This window comes from Fundulus heteroclitus, chromosome 2, assembly GCF_011125445.2.
Source record: "Fundulus heteroclitus isolate FHET01 chromosome 2, MU-UCD_Fhet_4.1, whole genome shotgun sequence".
NCBI classification, from domain to species: domain Eukaryota; kingdom Metazoa; phylum Chordata; class Actinopteri; order Cyprinodontiformes; family Fundulidae; genus Fundulus; species Fundulus heteroclitus.
In genome coordinates this window covers 10,878,046-10,897,446 of record NC_046362.1, presented here as the reverse complement: position 1 = coordinate 10,897,446, position 19,401 = coordinate 10,878,046, and the positions used below count along the sequence as shown (strand labels likewise).

Genomic DNA, 19,401 nt, shown 5'->3' with positions numbered 1-19,401 from the left:
AATTCATTTTATAACCGGGTGCTCAAGTCATTTGTGATAGGTGGCTCAACATTTACAGTGCCTTCCAAGAGCATTAAAGCTAGGGTCGGTAATTTTCCCCCAAGTCCCATCTTGAATAGCTGCGTATGTGCAAGACTGTCTTACGCTGCTCTTTCGCTCTTCATGGGGATCACATCTTGAAAATCTCCCAAAACCCCCTCTGGTCTTATTTATTTCTATTGAGGCTGTCCTCTTCTTCTCATAAACATGAATGCAGCTCGCTTCTTGCGACTCTCAGCCATGTTGAAAGTATACAGTGAGAGCAGCGGAGCTACAATGAACGGCTAACACTGACTAACCGGATGCATAAACACTAGAAGGGTTCCTGCGCAGCCAGCAAGCGGAAACTAGGAATGAACGAGCACACACACTGGCGTTACGTGAGCGCGTCAGAATGATTGGCATGTGGGACAACCATGAGGGACAGAGGGGAATGAGCGCAATAACAAGTTTTTACAGGCCTGCAGCTCCCACAGAGATATTTAACTCCTTTTTCTGAATACGTAATGTATTTACTACTTTCAGAATGGAAGGGCGATTTTACCCAGTATAATAAAAAGTGCTTCTGAACAGGAATACCAATTATAATTGAAATAATGAAAAAGTGTACTGTACCACAGCAATGTGTTATTTGCAAATCTTATGAGACTGGCCAACGCAAAGTCAAGCATCATTGTAAGCTGGAAGGAAAATTATGCATAGTTCTTTTTTCACAAAAAAGATAAGGCAAGGCAAGTCAAGGCAAAGCAAGGCAAGGCAAATTTATTTATATAGCACAATTCAGTACAGAGACAATACAAAGTGCTTTACATGATTAAAATATAGGAATAAAAGCAAGTAGGGATAGAATGTAGAAACAAATACGAACATTAAAAACAGTAAAACAGTTTAACTGGAACATTCAAAGGCAATTTTAAACAAATGTTTTAAAATACTAAGATAAACACTTAGTACTTGGTCCCCTTTACTTTCATACCCACACAGGAAATCCACCACAGCTTTTCAGTTCATCATTCTAAAATGGAGATTAGCTAAATTGGAAACCTACGCGAGACATGAATGTCCATCCAAACTGACAGGCCAGGAAAGGAGCGTATTAACCGGAGTAGCAGCCAAGAGGTCATAATGGCACTGGAGGAGCTGCAGAGATCCAAAGCTAATGTGGGAGAAACTATACCTGTTAGCCATGCTCTCCCGAAATCTGACCTTTTTGGACACGTGAGAAGAGGAAAGCTTTACTTAAAAGAAAAAAAAAAAGCCACGTAGCAAACACAACAAACACGAGGGAGAAGGTTGTGTGGTCTGACAACAACTAAATTGAATTTTCTGACCTAGATGCAAAACGGAGTGATAACCTGGTAAAAGTAACACTGCAAATCACTCTGAACTCACCATCCACACTCTCAAACATGGTGGTGGCAGCATCATGCCGTAGGGATGTTTTCTTCCATCAAGGAGAAGGAAGTTGATCAGAATTCATGGGAAGATGATTGGAGCTGAATACAAGACACATTTTCAAGAAAACCTATTAGAGGCTCCAAAATACTTGATACAGACCAGTCTTGAAGTGAAACCGATACAAATACCCATTATCTATAACTTTAATCTCTCTCTTTTTTCAGAACAACTGTTGATAAATGATTTAAATAGGTGTGTAATGGAAAAAGTAAAAAATTTTTAGACTTGCAAAAACATCTGTACAGCAGTCTTACCAATGTACCGCTCTGTCCGAACAGTATCTACAGGATAGATAGGATAGACACTATCCTTACTACATGTAAGGACATGTAAGGATCCGTGTAAAGATCCTTGTCCTTACATGTAAGTCCTAACCTTAAAGCAGGAAAAGCGAGGGGACAAGACACAGGTGAGAAAATGAAAGAGAGGGCATCAAGGGAGGAAAAAGGATCTGTTATGGCTGGTTGGAGGAGAGACGAGGAAAATTAAGACAGTGGCGGGGACTTATACCGAAAAAGAGAGTCTGAGGGGGGAAATAGGCAGGCACAACGGGGAAAGTCTGTAAAGGATGACAAATAGATGGAAGAAAGAAGAGATCAGCGATATAAGAGAGCAACAGGAGATGCGAGAGGTGAAGATGTGTGCCAGCTCTGGGCCTTTTGTCAGCATGGACTACACACTGTTTGTGTCTGAGAGTCCAAAAATCACACTGGTTTACACAGCTTGGGTGTTTGCTTTCCTTTCTCTTACAAATCTTTTCACAGTTGGGTGTGTTTTAAGTGCATATCCAAAGACCAAACACACCCATAAAGGTTTACACGCGTTCTTTAAAAAAAAGGCCGAGCCTTTGATGAGGGGAGATTTACTGTTGGCGCATCCCATGGTTTTGACAAAAAGGGATTTTCAGCAGATTGTAATAAAACCAAACACAGAGAAGCGAGCCCATTGTGGATGGAAGTGGGGGGGTACAAAACGTCCTACTGAGAAATCTTTTGAAAGAGATTGGATTTTCATTTGTGGTTGCTTTGAAGTCCTGCTAACGAAAGAAGAAAAATCTGAACGCTGTAAGTTAAAATAAAATGTACTTATTCTCTTAAATTCACCAGACTGAAGAAAAGCCCAAGAGGAGGAAGAAGCAGCCATCTGCCCAGCGAGGAAGAGGAGACAGGGTATTTGGGTTTCTCTGGTAAGCTGGAAACATTTCTTTGTGACCTGTTTTTTTCGACATCACATCACACCCTCCTCTGATATCATCATTTTCTTTTAAAACTGTGTGAACCTCCAGCCTTTTTAACATCAAACGTTCTCCTTAAAGTCATCTCTAGTCCCGCAGGATGTAAACACATAGATGTCACTTGGTTGCCACACTCCACAGATCTCCCCAGCCTCAATATGTTCATCTGTGACGCTGAAAGGCCGTGAAAAACATTAACGCGAACACTTTTCTGTGGAGATTATGAGTCAGCAAGCATCTACCCAACCTTTCTCTTCCTCTTTTGAAAGTCTGCTGGGATGCCTGCTTTTTTTTTTAACCGTAGCTGTGAGGCAAAGGTCACGGCTTGCTTGACTGCCATTTGTCTGCTGGCGGGGAATTTTGGCAGCAACGATTGCCGTGGAATTACAATGAAACAGCGTTTGAATGGTTTGACTGTCTTTTTTGACGCATTTGGTTCTCGGCGTAACAAACCGTGTCACCACTCGCCCACCGCCGCTTTACTGCAGTACTTAGAAATCACAAAATATCCCTAAGAGTCTGAACTTTGCCTTGTTCCTCACCGCTGTTGGCACATAATAGCTTACAGCGGAGTGTGTGGGGGTGGGAAGGCTTTGCACACTCACAGATTTGATATTGCTTGAACCTTTTCACGTTCACAGCCACAGAATGCCCTCCGCACCGCTCAGAATTAGAAAAAAAAACTCACTTTATAATAATCTGCTTGTTTGTTTTGGTCTTTCACATTAAAATACCAATAAGATTCATTAAAGTTTATGGTTGTAACATGTGAATGTGAATACTTTTGCGCTATGTATAATTATGAAGTAGTTATCTGACGCTTAAGATTGTTTACACAGAATTGGTTTGAAAGCAGCTCTATGCGACCTTTGGCTCTCCCTCATTGTGCCGAACTGAAAGTGTGTCTATGATCCGACAGCGAGTCGATCTGATGCTCTTTGAGCGAGGTGACGGGGTGTGATGTGAGTCCACCGTCCATCGCACTGTGAAGGAGGGGTTCCACGTCGGCCTCGCAGCACGCCGCTTCCGGCTGGGAGCCGGCACGCAGAGCTCAGAGCCGAGGGACTCAGATGTGCTCGAAGCTAATCTGGCTCTTGTGTTGCCGCTACAGTTGTTTTATTTATGCCGGCGGAGGCATTCCCCCGGCCCATGCTCCTCTCTCTCTCTCTCTCTCTCTCCTCTGCTTTTGCTTTCCTCTCCGTCCTTCTGTTTTGTCTCTGAATTCTTTCCGTTTCACCCGTGTCATTGCGCTGTTGCAGCGTGAATGTGCGCTGTGGGCCAAAGAGGCTGAGTCTACAGTTTTCAATGGCCCGAGTCACAGAGGGACCACACTCAGGAGCGGCACACTGAATTTAGTGGTTTGAAACACAGTGAGGCATGAAGCGTCTATTGTGAACAGCTGCATTCAGGGCCAGGACCCTCCATTAGAAGGCCGCAGAGGTTTCTGTTTACCTCCAAGCTGCTGTCTTTCAACCGGTTTCTCTCTCATGGTCGTTGGGGAGTGTGGCATTATCGTTTCAGTGTTCTGGATGCCAAACAGGGCTCGGTGGGACTTACATACTCTTCTGGCACAAGTGATAATTTTACAACCAAATGATTTTGGACTCCAAATCTTTCTAGCTTCAACACTCTTATTTTTTTGTAAAATTAACAAGTATTGAAAATATATGAATACAACAGATAACAGTAGATTTATTTCTCTACATTATGTTAAGAATCTGAGGTGTGGAGCTATATACAAATCTTAACTGTATTTTCGTTGAGCAAGCCTTAAAAGAATAGCTTAAACTTTTTTGAACAGGGGTCTTATGGAGTTATCATTAGTAGTTACTATCTTACCAGCTGTTAACTGCATTTAAAATCATATTGGTCCAACTTGGACCAATATGATTTTATGATGAGCAGCAAAGCTAATGGCTTTTCAGAGTGGAACTAGCTTCAACACAGCCCTTCCATGGTATTGTGGTGTTAGCACAGAATTATAAATCAGATCACCTCTCTACTGTATGTCCTGTAAAACATGACGTAATACATTTTTATATAAAAAAGAAAAGAAAATGATAGTCCTACTACGGCTAAATTTATGAATAATTGATCACTACAGTTATGGTAATGCTTTGATTTTGAAATAGCATGTACAGTATAGGAAAAACATAAAAAAGCTTCAGAAGTAAAACACGTGTGGCACAGAATGTTATTTTCTTTACAGCCCTGGTTCTAATTTAACAAAAATATCACAAACTGGGATTATCCAGTTTATAATTTATGGTATCATCTTGAATAGCATTTTAACAGACATGCTAACTTTGAAGCTCGCTAACCGCAGTTTGATAACAGCCTTAATAAGGGTGATACGTTGGTGCTCTTGTAGTTTTCGCACCGTGACTTTCCATGTTTTTTCATTACTGGAAATATTTCCATACAGCCTTCTCTATTTTTCTCGAATAGAAGTAAAGTGTTGCAGCCCTCTTTCAGCTAGCTAAATGGCAGTGTGCAGTAGCAGGTCAGGGAGTGCTGCATTGCTCCACAGAGTCAGGGGAAACTTTAGTTACTCTGACAATTTCTTTGCCGTTTAGTAAATGGTGTGAATAGTATGACGGAAATGTTAAATGGCCCTGAAACTGTAACTGTAAAACTTTGGTATAACTTAACACAAACCAAAATCTGCCTTATTTTCTTCCATTTTAATTGACTCTAACCTCAAATAGATTACAGACTTTAATGTGTTGGAAGTGTAAACACACACACACACACTTCCATTACTTTCACTGTTAAATTTGACTGCATTGTATTTTAAGCAGACTGACTTGAGCTGCATGTAAATAGATCAGAATCTGACTTTTCGATTCAACTATATTGAATTGATATGAACTGAATGTGGATACGGTTGTGTTTTACAGAATTGGATTTAAATGGAGTCTTTTTGGTTTGCAGCAGGCCAAAAAATTAAACTAGTTTTGAATTTGTTTCTTATAAATTAACCAAATTAAACTGAACTTTAAATGAGCTAAATCTATAATCATTTACCCAAAGACAGAGATCACTTTGATCTCTGCCTGTTGCTCATAACAGCAGCATGAAATCCTACTTCAAATATTCCTAGCTTTCCCTTCAAAGTTCTGGATCATGTACCGGTATATGTGAAAAAGGTCTTCAAAAATATAGATAAAGACTAAAACAATACTCACAGCATTTTTAGGAACAGGTATTTACACCTAAATAAAGCAACCGAAGCAACCGAAGCTTTAAAGTTATCCCGCAAGGTGAAGAGGAGCCAAGCTTAAATGAGTTTGACAATTAGAAATATGGATCCACACTGAGTACTTGATGATGGACAGATCAAAGATGTAAATGCTCACACATGAAAAACCTCAGCCCGATTATAAGGCTGAGAATTGGAAGAGGGGTCAGGAATCTGGAGAAGGAAATGTCGTCCATCACAGAGAAAATGAAGATGTAGCATGTGGAAGAAGCAGAGGAGAAACTGAGCTAGAGCAACGGTGGGAATGGCAGGGAGAATTTTCCAGAGTGTTCCCTTACACAGAGACCAAGAAGGCTGAAGGTAATACTTTCAAATAGAAAGTCAAGCCGACACAGAATTGCTACCCCAGTGTCGGCTGGTGGGCTGTTAGCCTTATCACACTCTGTTCGACAAGGAAATAACATCGAAAGTTATCTGAGGCTTCTCCAGCGCACAGTAGACAAATATCTGGTCGCCTCATCAAAGAAGAACAGAGTTTATCGAGTTGACCTGAGATTGAGGAGAAATTACAGTGTGGTATTTGTGACAGGTGCGATAACCTGGCTGGGCAGCACTTAAATGTCTCAGCGTTTGGATCTGCGCTTTGATGTTCGGCCCGAAAAAGAGATTAATCACCTTCTAAAAGAGAGTATAAGGCGTTAATGTCAAAAATGATAGCAAGGTAAATGATGGACAACTGTCTGGATGAAACCTTGATGACTTCAGAGGTTTATTTCACACGTTGGAATTTGGGGATCATGCGTTCGTCTGTCCATCACCGTCTGATCAGCGAGAGGCGGGGAGGACGACTGACGGCTGTGCAGATTTGTAGATTTGCATCATGAATTGGGGAAGTTAAGTAGCTGAACAGGAAATCAAGCCTTACTAATGTTTACACACGGTCTGCCTAAAGGTACGAAAGCTCAAACTGACTGATTTCAGGTTGTTCTCCTCACAAGCCTTTAAAAACTGCTATAGTAGTTGCCCACTTACAAAGTTCTTTAGGTTTTGTAGCGTTTTTTTATCAGATGATCAGGGAATTTGTATGCCAAACAAAGATAATTAGAATAAATACAAAAAGCAGTTTTCAAATGATGATTTTATGTGTTAAGGAAAAAAAAATCTGTCCAAACCAACTTGGCTGTATGCGAAAAAGTAAATTCAATACCTGTGTGCTGGCCATGATAACACCAACTGCAATCAAGTATTTACCAGCCATTTTTGGTGTTGACTAGGGCACACCAAATCCTTACATTTGTTTGTTTTGAATAATCAAGAGGTGGACTTACTTGTGTGCCACAGATTATTGTCTTCATTGGTGCGCAAGAGCTGCAGGCTACAGGTGACTGAAGACAGGATTCAGGGCTCCATCATTCAATGCAAGTCGTCCAGGTCCTTAAGAAACAGCCCCAGACCACGGTACTACCAACACCATGTTTAACAGCCAGGATCTTTTTCTGAAATGCTGTGTTAGTTGTACGCCAGATGTTACGGGATGCATATCTTCCAAATGTTCCACTTTTGCCTCATCAGTCTACAGAGTGTTCCCCCAAAAGTCTTTGGGATCAGACAGGTCCTATTCACTTGATTTATTGGAGATTCTGTAATAATCAGACGTGTGTGGGAAGAAAAAAATTGAACGGTCTAAAATGTGTTAATCATAGTTAATTCAAATGATCGGTAATTACTTTTTCATCCCTTTGATAAATGGATGGTGATTAAGTTTTCACATGCCGGGCTGGTGTGGACAGCTTTTCTCCCCGCTCAATAAAGGAAATCATCATTTTAAAATTTTTTGTGTTTACCCAGGTTATCTTTGATTGATAGGAAATTTATTTGATGATCTGAAACATGGAAGTGTGACAAAAAAATCCAAAATCAGAATACATCTGTTTACGGTGCAAATGCTTTTTTAAGGCACCGTACATCCTAATAATAAGTGATGGTTAAACAATAAAGTAGGGTGTTAGTTTTTAAGGTGATATTTTACATCAATTAAAAATTTATTGTACCAATAAAAAACTTTCAATTATAGAAGTTTTCAGTTTTCCATTTTTAACTCATAGATACCTGTAGGTATATGTATGAAATATGTAGTTCACGTTCATGAAGGAGTATTTTTGCTGTTAGAAGGAGGGATCCCAGGAAAAAGATATGGGACGACTGATCTAAGGTTCATGCCTTTATAGTATTCTCCAAGAGCACACACCGTGCAGACATAAAATGGGTGGAAAACTCAAGCCCAGTATCTCACTGTACCTGCTAGAATCAAGTTCAAAACCCAATGAAAGAGAACCTTGATGTGGTGCTATATATATATATATATATATATATATATATATATATATATATATATAATTTTTTTTGGACTGTTGGGCCTCCAAAAATCCAGAGCTGCAAATAAGGAAGGTATGTTAAAAAAATGTGAGTTGAGATTTTCACATTTTTCATTTTAAGAAACCTCTTTTAAAATAAGTGTCAAGAATACTGACTTGAATTGCAAGACACCTCAATCAAAATCTCGCCAGGCCTTTTTGTTGCATCATTTCGCTCCCCACCCCCCTTCGTTTTTTTTTTGTTGTTTTTGTTTTTTATCTCGTCTTTATCGTTTTCAGTCAAACAAAGACGCCGTAAAGAGATAGTGAGTGAGAATATGAAATAGATTATAATAAAACAAGACTGGACCTTTTATGTCTGTAATATTTAGTTTTACATTCTGTATATGGGGATATATGTTTATAGGCAGTGCTGGATGAATTCTGCTGAACACTTTGTTTGAGTACATACGTGAAGTGCAATAAAAGTTCCTCAATCTCTATGCAAGGGTGCGTTTTAAAGACTTTATATACTGCAGGCCATCGTCTCTCTCTCACGTTTGGTTGTAAAGCAGTACCAGTATGCAGCTATAGTCCTGAGATCAGATGAGTGGTGGGATTCAGACGTTCACGTTGGGCCCCTGGGCCTCTCCTGGCACACATCGTTTCAGATGAACGCATCGAGGTCTTTCTGAGGAGTCTTTTTGATAAGAGCCTGGCAACTCTCTGACGGTAAACAGTTTGAGCAGGCTTTCTCCATGCATGTTGTGTCTGCTGCACGGGAGAAGGAAGGTGTCTGCAGATGCGCTTGTTTTTCTATCTCTGTGGTTGTGTGAGAAAGCAAAAACAGGGCGGGGACATCCCAAAAGAGACAACTGGTTTCAGAAAGAAGGACACGAATAAACAAATAGATGAATGGAAGGATACAAAGACAGCTTTTGATAAAAACAGCCTGAGTGGTGAGAAAGGGGTTGGGGAGGCCCCCATCGAGGGGGCTTCTGCTCTTCTTCACTGTCTTTCAGGGATGCTGGAGAAAGTTGGCTTTGTGTGAAACTTACTCAAATTGACAGCCTGGGGTTGTGTGTTCTCTTTCTGAGGTCGTATCTCAGCCCTCGCATCTGCTCAACCTTCCTTCGGGCCCAATATTAACTGCATCTCTCTTTTTGTATAGTAAGCTGAAACACAGTGGATTATCCAGTTGTGTTGTCTGAGTTATTGTTTGTTGGATTTAGCTGTTTTTTCTGCTTATTTTTTTAATTGTATTTACTGCAAAGCAAAAGCAGATTTTAAACCATTTCTCTGTTTAAGAATGGCATTCTAGGCAACCCAGGAACTGCATTAAAAATATTTTTTTTTCTAGCCAGTTACAAGCAGAGGTGACGTCACACTGTGTGTGAGAAGTTATCATCACAATTAGCGTGTCTTGCTGTAACAATAGTCTCCCTTATTCCCAAGATCAGAGCACATCCTTGACTTAACTGTGACATTCTTACTCAATGCAAGGTTTGTTGTTTTCTAATCTGATTTTTAAATTTAAGGACGATCGAGCTGAAATTTGTCCCATTTAGGTCATCAGACAATTTCCTGGTGCGTGCGTATTCAAAATGATGCTTTCATGTATCTCCCTAATGAAAGGCCGAAGACGACCTTTACAAAATGTCAAATTGTGCTTTCAAAATGGTAATCTATTTTGTGTGCCAAAGTTTCCAATTAAATAGAAGACAGGAACTAAAACACTCAGGCGGGTGAATATTTTACTTAGAGTTAAAAAAAATCATAATGTTTAACAGCCAACATCTGAGCATCTGAGCCATTTTTTGGAAGGAGATATTTTTGAAAGGAATCAATTTCTGTTTAGAAAGAAAGTCAAAGGTTTATTTTTTTTCCCCTCAAAATGCCTCGGAGCCTTTTTTTTCCCCCTCCCTTCTCCTGAAGTCTGATTTGTCTGTGCATAAGTATCGACTTGGCTTCAGGACAGAGATGATTGTCCTGCTGCCGTCTGAAACTGGTTGGATCGGTGTGTTTGGAAGGGCCTCTAAGAAACCAAATGATTTATGTGATTGGCAGGCCAGGGTCTCAGTTCAGGGCCAAGCCTATCACTGTAAACAGGCGGCTCCCTCGGTGTCGAGGTGGAATACAAATGCCTGAATTTAGATGTAACCGCTGGCTCACCTGCATCTCTGCCAATTCTGATGAGAAAGCTCTCCTGCTGGGAAAGTAAAAGAGAGAGCAAATGATGCAATGTGGCAGCATGCTGAAAAAGCAAGCAGGTGATGTTTGTCTTTAGGTTTCTTCAGCATGTTAAATTCTACCCCGTTTAGACATGCCAATATGTTATTTATCCCGTTTATTGTGGGCTAGTGGTACATTCAGCGTCACGCACGGGCACTTCACATTCTCCACTGAGAAGCTTCACATTTTTTAGTGAGATTATTATGAAATTCTTTCAGGTTTTCTCACAGGCATGTTTATACCTGCGTGTGTGCTTTTGGACATTGTTTTGTATAAATCAATTATGGATAAATGAACACAGGTGCGTTCAGCGTTTTCTTCAATTTTACCCCAAATCTCCAGCTGTATTTTCATTTACAGGAATGCAAATAACCAATTAGCCATCAGAAAAATCAGTTCATATCTATATTTGTTTATTTTGATTCTTGATTTTAAATCTGAACTACAAGCTGAGGTGAAACGAGGTCGGACACAACTGACTGGTAAAACCTAACGTAGATGTTTTTCTTCTTTAAATCTGCCCATTAACTGTATGGCTTTATTGAGGAGAGATTAGAGTTAACGAAAGGATCTGAAAAGTGCTGAAAATGACTAAAAGATTAATTTATCAAGCTTTCCTGGACTGGAACTATGGTTTCTTTTATCCTTCTGTGGGATTATCTCTTGGGGAAGTCATACATTCCTCTGCCTTATTTGACCCACGCACTTACGAACAACCTGAGTCACCTCTGATCTCCTTCCCTGGAAGCGAATCACATCCACCCTATCCGGCAGAGCTATTGGACATCACCGTGTCAGCATGTTTCTGTGCATTATCTGACTCCTTGAGGCAGTCTGAGTAGGCTCCTGCATAGCCTCACCCAACCATTATCCAACAGCCCAGAAGAGCCTTCCTCTGCTCTAGAGACTGGGCTCATCCCTGCAAAGGCGGACGCGGGACGGAAGCTATTAGCGGAAGCCAGGTGGACTGTTAGTGTTAAATGAGAGCAATGTTTTCTCTCTAATCCCTATTTGACTTCCGAGGGCTGACGGAGCAGTTTGAGGCCATTATTTCCGATGGGGTCAGATGATCTGAAGCGATGAAGCTGTGTTTGTCTGAGCTGCAACGCCCCCCTGGGCAAAGCACCAGACCTACTCAATCAAACCCTCTCTGCGTTAGACAACTTGGGGAAAAGGAGACAAAACCAAAAACCTCTTTTTACACTGTAGGTCCCTGGTGTACTTTTCTTTTCACACTTTATCATGTAAACTTACAAGAAGAGTTTGAAAAAAAACACTGAGAGCTCCTTCCTGGAATAGCTTAGTCTAGCATCAATGTCTCTAATGCTCATTGTCTTCAATCATTGATCCCCAAGAGAAGTACAGTAACATGTCTCAGCGAGGCGCCAGTAGCTGGCTTCAGATACTCGCCACCAGAGACTTTCTGTTTTGTTCTTTAATCTCCAAAACCCTCTTTAATTTCACAAATTGAACAGCTATTTTCCTTGTTTCATTCCTGGTTACCGTTCACAAGTTTCTGAGCTTTAGAAATTAATTGCCTACATCGCCTCCAAACACTCCAAAAGGGGAACTAAAAGTAAGTAAACTTTTCTTGAAATTACAGTAATCGTCTGTGATTTAAGAACATAAATAAGACTGTCTGCCAATGGAATAAGTATTTTGACCCCCAGAATAAGAATATTAGGTAAACTGCACTTGGGATAAGATGACAGAGATGAGTTGTTCCCATTTTAAGTACAAAAATCTCATTCCATTAGCAGATCATTTAAACTTGCCTGCTCAAATCAATGACAAATACACTCATTCGAAGAAGATTTTACTTACTTTTAGTTCCTTTTTTGCAGTGAAGCCACAGGAAGGGGGAACCTAAAGTGAAAATTAACTGTAACAATGTTCAGTTTACGTGATATTCGAGTGCACAAAATAATCAACCTCCAATAAAGCCCTGCTCTGGGCCAGATCATTGGTCAATGTGATGCAATATCTCCAAAGTTGGGTAAGAAATCATTTGCTCTGCCAGATTGCTCTTTTTCATGAACAAAACAATCAAAACTGCGAAGATAGCTGCTGTTGCAAGTGGGACCTGGTCACTTTTAAATTGGTGAAGTATGAGATTTTTGAGTTTCTGACAGGCCCACCACTGATCAGGGACCTATCATGCTTAAAATCGTCCTATTCCAAGAACCAGATGATGTTTTGGTGCCTTTCTAGAAAACACAAACCTTACACGTCACTTAAACCTGCTGAGAAATTGAATGTAGAGCTTTTAAAATGAAAATCCTTGCAAGTTAGCAATTGTAATAACGATTGCATGTTATTTACGCATCTAAAATATAAATGACTAAAAGTTTAAGAACAGTAAAAACAAGTCTTCCATTTCTCACCACCGGTGCACTTCTTGATTGCCCCCTTCAATAATAATAATAATAAAAAAAACACTACAATTTGATTTTCTCACACTTTGTAAGGACTATTGTTTGTCTGAAATTGGATGGTGAGTCCTTTTAGAAAGCAGCCGAGTGGAAATGATTTGTATTCACCTGCTGTATCTGAAAAGAGCTGGGGAGGGGCTACGCGAAAGAGACGGGGGCCGCTACATAGTGCTTCCTTTATGTGATAATGGATTGCTCTGACACTCACCAACATTGTGGCATGGCGTGTTCATCAGGAAGCACTCTAACTTGTGGGATGAAGGGTACATTTTAAACAAATGCCTTTAAAGACACCTGCATTGCCACCGCAGATAACCGAGTTTCGGCATGTATTGTTATTTTTATCTCAAAAGACCAAGGTGAAAGGACGGCATTGCACATCCATGAATGCGTCCTATCATTCTTCTCGCTGGCGAATTAATTCCTTTTTCCTATTTTTCTCTCTTTTTTTTTATGTGCTTGTATTCTCTTTTATTGGCCCAGCTGGGCAACTGGATTCTTCTGGCAGGAACACAAAAGAGACAAAGTAAAACCCAGGACAGGCAGTAATGAGCAACTCCTCTTACAGTGTTACATGCGGACCTGCCGCAGTGTGGGGAAACCTTCTGGAGACAATGGAGGGGTTTAAGAGGTCTCTAGTCCTCTGAAGCCCTCTTTGATTGAGTTTCCTGGGACTGGGCTTCGGTGTTTGGGATGACTGTGGAGTGGGAGCTACAGGGCTGGAGGGAGGGGGTGGCGAAGACCCTCCTCCACACTGACCTTTCACAGACACAGGTGGGGTGGAGTGTTAGGAGCTGTTGGACGACGATGAGGAGGAGAGAACTGTGGGAGAGGCCTATTGTGCGGCGTGAATGTCAAGGTGCCATTCATCAGCAGCAAACTGGCTGCCTCCGTCCACCTGCTGCAGATTTTCTCACAGCTCACGTCCTCCCCAGCCTTGTGACCCGTTCAGATTACACGTTCTGGTAACATGGTGGGGTGACAGATTGTCTCAGCGCTGATTTTGCAGGTGGATTTTGATTGATGTCACCTTCTGCAGCTTGCTCTTGTTTAGGCTTGACTCAAGCAATAACAATGATGACGCTGTGGAGGGACATAAACCGATACGAACACGCAACGTTCCTAGAATTTTGTTTTGTTTCCCTTTTATCACATTAATCAGAAAACGTACGCCACATGGCCGATTTTAAAGTCTTGACTTAGACCTGTTCTTGGTTCTGATTTTCACGGATGATATTGTTACTTATCATAAAGTCTGCGTCCTGCTTAAAAGCACAAAGTGTCTGATACAACTGACTGTGGGTCAGCTTCCATTTTGCATGTATCCACCAATAACGATATTTAAACAAAGGGGTCTTTATCCAGATGGCTGATTGAAGGCTCTGAGATGTGAGATAGCGGGAAACTAGACTACCCCACAAAATAAAAATAACCCCTGTTTTGTTTAAAGTTTAATACACTTTAGATTTAGCTCCTCAGTTAATTTCATATGCAGATTTCCATGAATATGGAAAGTGGCTTGTGTATATTAGGAACCATGGTGTCTCTCACTCACTATTTCTCCACAGCTACAAGGGAGTAACTTCCAACACTGTCACTTGTCATGTGTTTTCTGAAATATGGCAAGACGTCAGCAGAGAATTTGTATACCACAATTCCCAAATCACAGTTAGCTCTGATGTGACATGTTGGGGGAAGGAACAATGAATAGCTGAGCAACCCCCCCCCCCAAAAAAAAAAACAACAACAAAAAAAACAAACAACAACTCTACTCAATGAGGTGTTGAGTTGAATTGACCCTGTGAAGCTTGTTGCAGGTTATTGTGTTGCTGCTACTTGTTGCAGCTTCCCAAGTCAACCATAGACTTGAAAACCAAACTAGATGTAAGAAATACTAGACTAAAACTATAAAAATGAATTGTACGTTCTTCTGGCTGCTCCCTGATGCGCCCTGAAGGGTTAGGGTTGCTCTTGCTGATGCAACCCAGATTACAACCTTGGTCCCCCTTATCAAATAAATTAAATGTTTAAAATATAGTGAAAAGTTTATTTGAAGTACTATACATTTTTAGACTTTTTTAATAACCCCCCACAACACTAAATATCCCTCCAAGAGAGTATTTCCCATTTACATGCAATTTCCAGTCATGCAAATTAGGGGAATGCATCATGAAGCATTTTCTAGCAACTTTTAGTACAGCCAGTAGCTACTTTCCTTACTCAGGCATTGGCAGCACGTTTTACTACGTTATCATGTCAACCTCGTTTCAAAACATTTCAGATAGTCTTTTGATGATCTACAATTTCTACAAGATATTCAACAGACAGACATTCCTGTTCTTGCATGTTTCTGATTTCCTCTTTAACTACGAGATATCATCTGTCCTAGTTGAAGGCTTTCTGCTTCAGAAACGACCAAAGGTTACACTCTACTCAGTTAAAGCAGTACTGATGGTCCATCTGCTACTTTCTCACTCGTGAACGAAATGTACCGGTTCACACAGTTATTCCAGATCACAATCAGCGCTCAGGCCATGTTATCTGATGTTGTCGGCAGGTGTTGAAACAACACAAAGTGCAGACAAGTATATTTGCCAGTTGTTCGCTGCCTATAGACTGTATCAGCTCAGTTTATCAGACAAGGGTCTATTATACAATTGTGTTGTTCTAGAAGGGCATTTTTTAAATTGTACTGGTAACTCATTGAGCCCCCACAGAGGGCTTTGTAGGCTCACCATTGATGCCGTGGTCCACGGGAATCTAGCTGCAACAAAACGTCACAGCTTCCAGCGTGTTTGAGTCTGCGGTGGGCATATTCCGGGCTCCCTGTGAAACAGAGCCTCTTTTTGTATCTTCCTAACTTTAAGCCCGACATAAACTCCACATATTGGTCCCCGTATAGAGAGACCATTCAGATGTAGAGTAAGCCATCCGGTAAGGATACGGTGCCAAACTGAGATTCTAATCAGTAATCTTTTGTTAAACTCAGAGGAGGTAGAGAGGTGTTATTATTTAATTTTTTTTCCCCAAGCAGATGTCAACAGCAGAGTTTCTGTTCTGCATTAATCCAGGGCTGACAAATGGTTTTGTTTCTCTTTGTCCCTCTTTTTTCTATATATGTGTATTTGATGACAGAGTTGACATCTTTTTGTATGGATATGGCTCTAAAAGCATTAGGAGAATCGCCATGGATACAGAGTGCCCTTTGGAGGGCAATTTTGCAATCATTCACTCTGCTAAAATTGGATGAGTACCTGTGTTTAGCTAGCAAACACTTTCTAGCGTTTGTGATCTACAAAACTGAAGGAACTGATTGTAAATTAGATAGCCTATTATGCACGGAGGCTTCTCTCTGTCCTCTTAGAGGATTTGCATGTTTTCCAGGAGATTAGTTTTATGTAAACTTTTGTGTTTTTTTTTAAGTTGCTATATTTCAGTAGGTGAAGTGTGTCTTGTGATGTTGTGTGCGGAGGAATTTGAGAGTCCTTTTAGCTATTGAAGAAGCCAGTCACCATGCATCCCTCTCACTCTCCTGCATTTGTTCAGCACAATGAATGTCTGCTCAGCATATGAATGGCTTCACCCATAACAGTCATGTGAGAGGGCAAGCAAACTCGAGCTCTGTCCATAATGTCTTGCTCTGGTTTAGTGTGAGAAAAACTATAATGAATGTCGAAATGTGGATGCCTATGCAAATACAGAAGATGAATGCATGCGCAAACTTGGATGAGAAAAAAGGTTTGGGCATACAAAATAATAGTAAAGAAAGAAAAAAAGAAAGAAAGAATTTGCTATCAAATAAATACCACAGCTGAACTTGATCGCACCACCTTTCTATGGGTTGCAAAAAATAAAGGTGCAACTACAGCCATTATCAACTATTTGCTTAGTAAATTTAAAGGGGCCTTGTCATGTATTTTAACCATAAAAAGAAAACACAAAAACTATATATCAATCTTCAAATTAAACAATATGCATCAAGCGTTCTGCCTGATAATGTTTATCTAGTCCTCTTTGAGCCTGAAAAGAGCTTTGTATCAGCTGCGATTAGCAGACATAAAATTGTTGCACCATTTGCCAGAAGTAGCGCAGAAAGCGAGATGGTGGACAATTGACACAGTTACTGTAAGAGCCAGTAGAGCGTTCTGCAATGCCTCGCAGTAAAGTGACAGCTCGACGTGGTCGTAAATCAACCCGATCTACAGCTTTAGGGTTACTGAACCTCTTTCTTTTCACACCTCCACTGGGCGTTGTTAACTTGCTTGGTTCCGTTGCTTCTCCTTGTTTACTCAATGCATGTATCTGCAATATCGTACTTCCGGTCACTTGGTCTTGTTATGCACAAAAGCATTTGGTTACTATGAAATAGAAAAAAACCTAATTGTAAAACACAGAAATAAAATATAATAAGCAACAGGATGCAATAATTTAAACGGAAAAGCTTTGCAACCACAGTGAGCTACTGCCGTAAATATTCGTGAAGTCGTAGTACGTGACTAGGCTCCTTTAAGACATGTGCACAAATGTCCCAACTTTGAGAAAAAGGGATGTCCTTTTAAGAATCTTGATTAAACTGCTACTGTATTAACTTATATTTTAAAGGTTTTGCAACATTATAAAACAGTGAAAGAATTAAAAGACCCAAGAATAGGGAAAGACCAAGTTAAGCTGTCATACACTACTGGTCTAAAATCACCCCTATTTATTTTATGCTTTGCTTTAGAAGGCATACTTTATTGTAATATTTAAAGTTGTCTTGATAATTTGTTTCCCTGGATTTCTAAAGCGTTTATGCGGTTTTTCTTTGAACTTTGGCTGCAGTTTCCTATCTTTGGTCCAGGACCTGTACCTCACCATGACAGTATATCGTGTAGTGTGTACTTAAAAAAATGAAGAGGACAAATGGACAAAATAACCGTTCCATCTCAAGAAACTATAGAACAGGCGTGCGGCCTGTAAAGTCATATTCAATGGCAATGGCAATTACTATCATGATGCAAAAATATATATTGTTTGGTCTTTAAAAGATTTTCTGGTTTGGTTTTTGCATTGAGTAGACTAGAGTTGTGCAGTTTATATATATATATATATATATATATATATATATATAGAGAGAGAGAGAGAGAGAGAGAGAGAGAGAGAGAGAGAGAGAGAGAGAGATAGATAGATAGATAGATCTCAAATCCCAATTCTACAATTTCAATGGATGAAATACGGCAAACACAACTGCTGTGATGCAATATTAGAAAGGCTCCAATGTTTAAGGTGGAATTTTTTTAAAAACTGTTTGCCAACACCGTATTATGCCAGGTGGGCAGATTTATCCTGTTTTTTTGCAAAAAGAAAACACAAAAAACTATATATCAATCTTCAAATTAAGCACTAAACGTTAAGCGTTCTTCCTGATAGTGTTTATCTTGTCCTTTTTGAGGAAATATGGCAATCACAACTGCTGTGATGCAATATTAGAAAGGCTTTAATGTTTAAAGTGTAATTATTTTAAAAACTGTTTGCCAACACCGTATTATGCCAGGTGGACAGACTTATCCTGTTTTTATGCACACACCTGAAGTAGATGTCAGTAACTAAGAGGTCAAAGCTCAAGGAGACTCCATGGGTGATCATGATGATGAAACACCAGGAGAAAATTCAATTCAATTCAATTCAATTCAATTCAATTCAATTCAATTCAATTCAATTCAATTCAATTTTATTTATATAGCGCCAAATCATGAAACATGTCATCTCAAGGCACTTTACAAAGTCAAGTTCAATCATATTATACAGATTGGGTCAGATTATACAGATTGGTCAAAAATGTCCTATATAAGGAAACCAGTTGATTGCATCAAAGTCCCGACAAGCAGCATTCACTCCTGGGGAACCGTAGAGCCACAGGAAGAGTCATCTGCATTGTACATGGCTTTGCTGCAATCCCTCATACTGAGCAAGCATGAAGCGACAGTATGAGGGAGGACATTGTAGCACTTTCAGTAATATTACAATAAAAGTAGAAAAACGAACAACCATTCTCTTTCTTACAGGCTCCAAATGCAAAATGGCTAAAGATCCAATTTAGAAATGGTTCCTATTATGTGTAGATAAAAACCTGGTTCATCCTTTGAGATTTGCAGTCTTTTAATGCCTGAATGTATTATATCTCAGTTACGTGGTTTGCCTAACAACAAGACTTGATTTGAAAATCACGAGCTGCTGTACTGTGCGTTAAAAGTAAAAGACGACATACATGGGCATGTATTTTTTTAAAATAGCCACTAATTATTTCTGTGTAACACAGTTAGCGGGTAGTGGTCGGGTGCCGACCCTCTGAGGTGTGATACCAAGCAACGATTTTCAAACATGTTTTATTCAGAAGCCTTGATGATTGTGGTAAAACTATTAACGGCCGAAATTTGGTAATCTCTGTGTTTTTTGTGTCGGCACTCTGGA

At 40.1% G+C, this 19,401-nt stretch overlaps 1 protein-coding gene across 18 annotated transcripts in view; it reads left to right on the top strand.

Annotated features, from left to right (window-relative positions):
- Positions 1–19,401, top strand: part of LOC105938498 (neuronal cell adhesion molecule) — a 111,710-nt gene that overhangs the window by 52,849 nt on the left and 39,460 nt on the right. For 17 of the 18 annotated variants that reach the window (XM_036147433.1, XM_036147459.1, XM_036147438.1 and 14 more), the window contains exon 2: positions 2,604–2,683. The exons of the other annotated variant lie outside the window; for it this stretch is intronic. The gene's annotated coding sequence lies outside the window, so the exon portion shown is untranslated. The remainder of the gene's footprint in view (positions 1–2,603; positions 2,684–19,401) is intronic. 18 annotated transcript variants of the gene reach the window in all.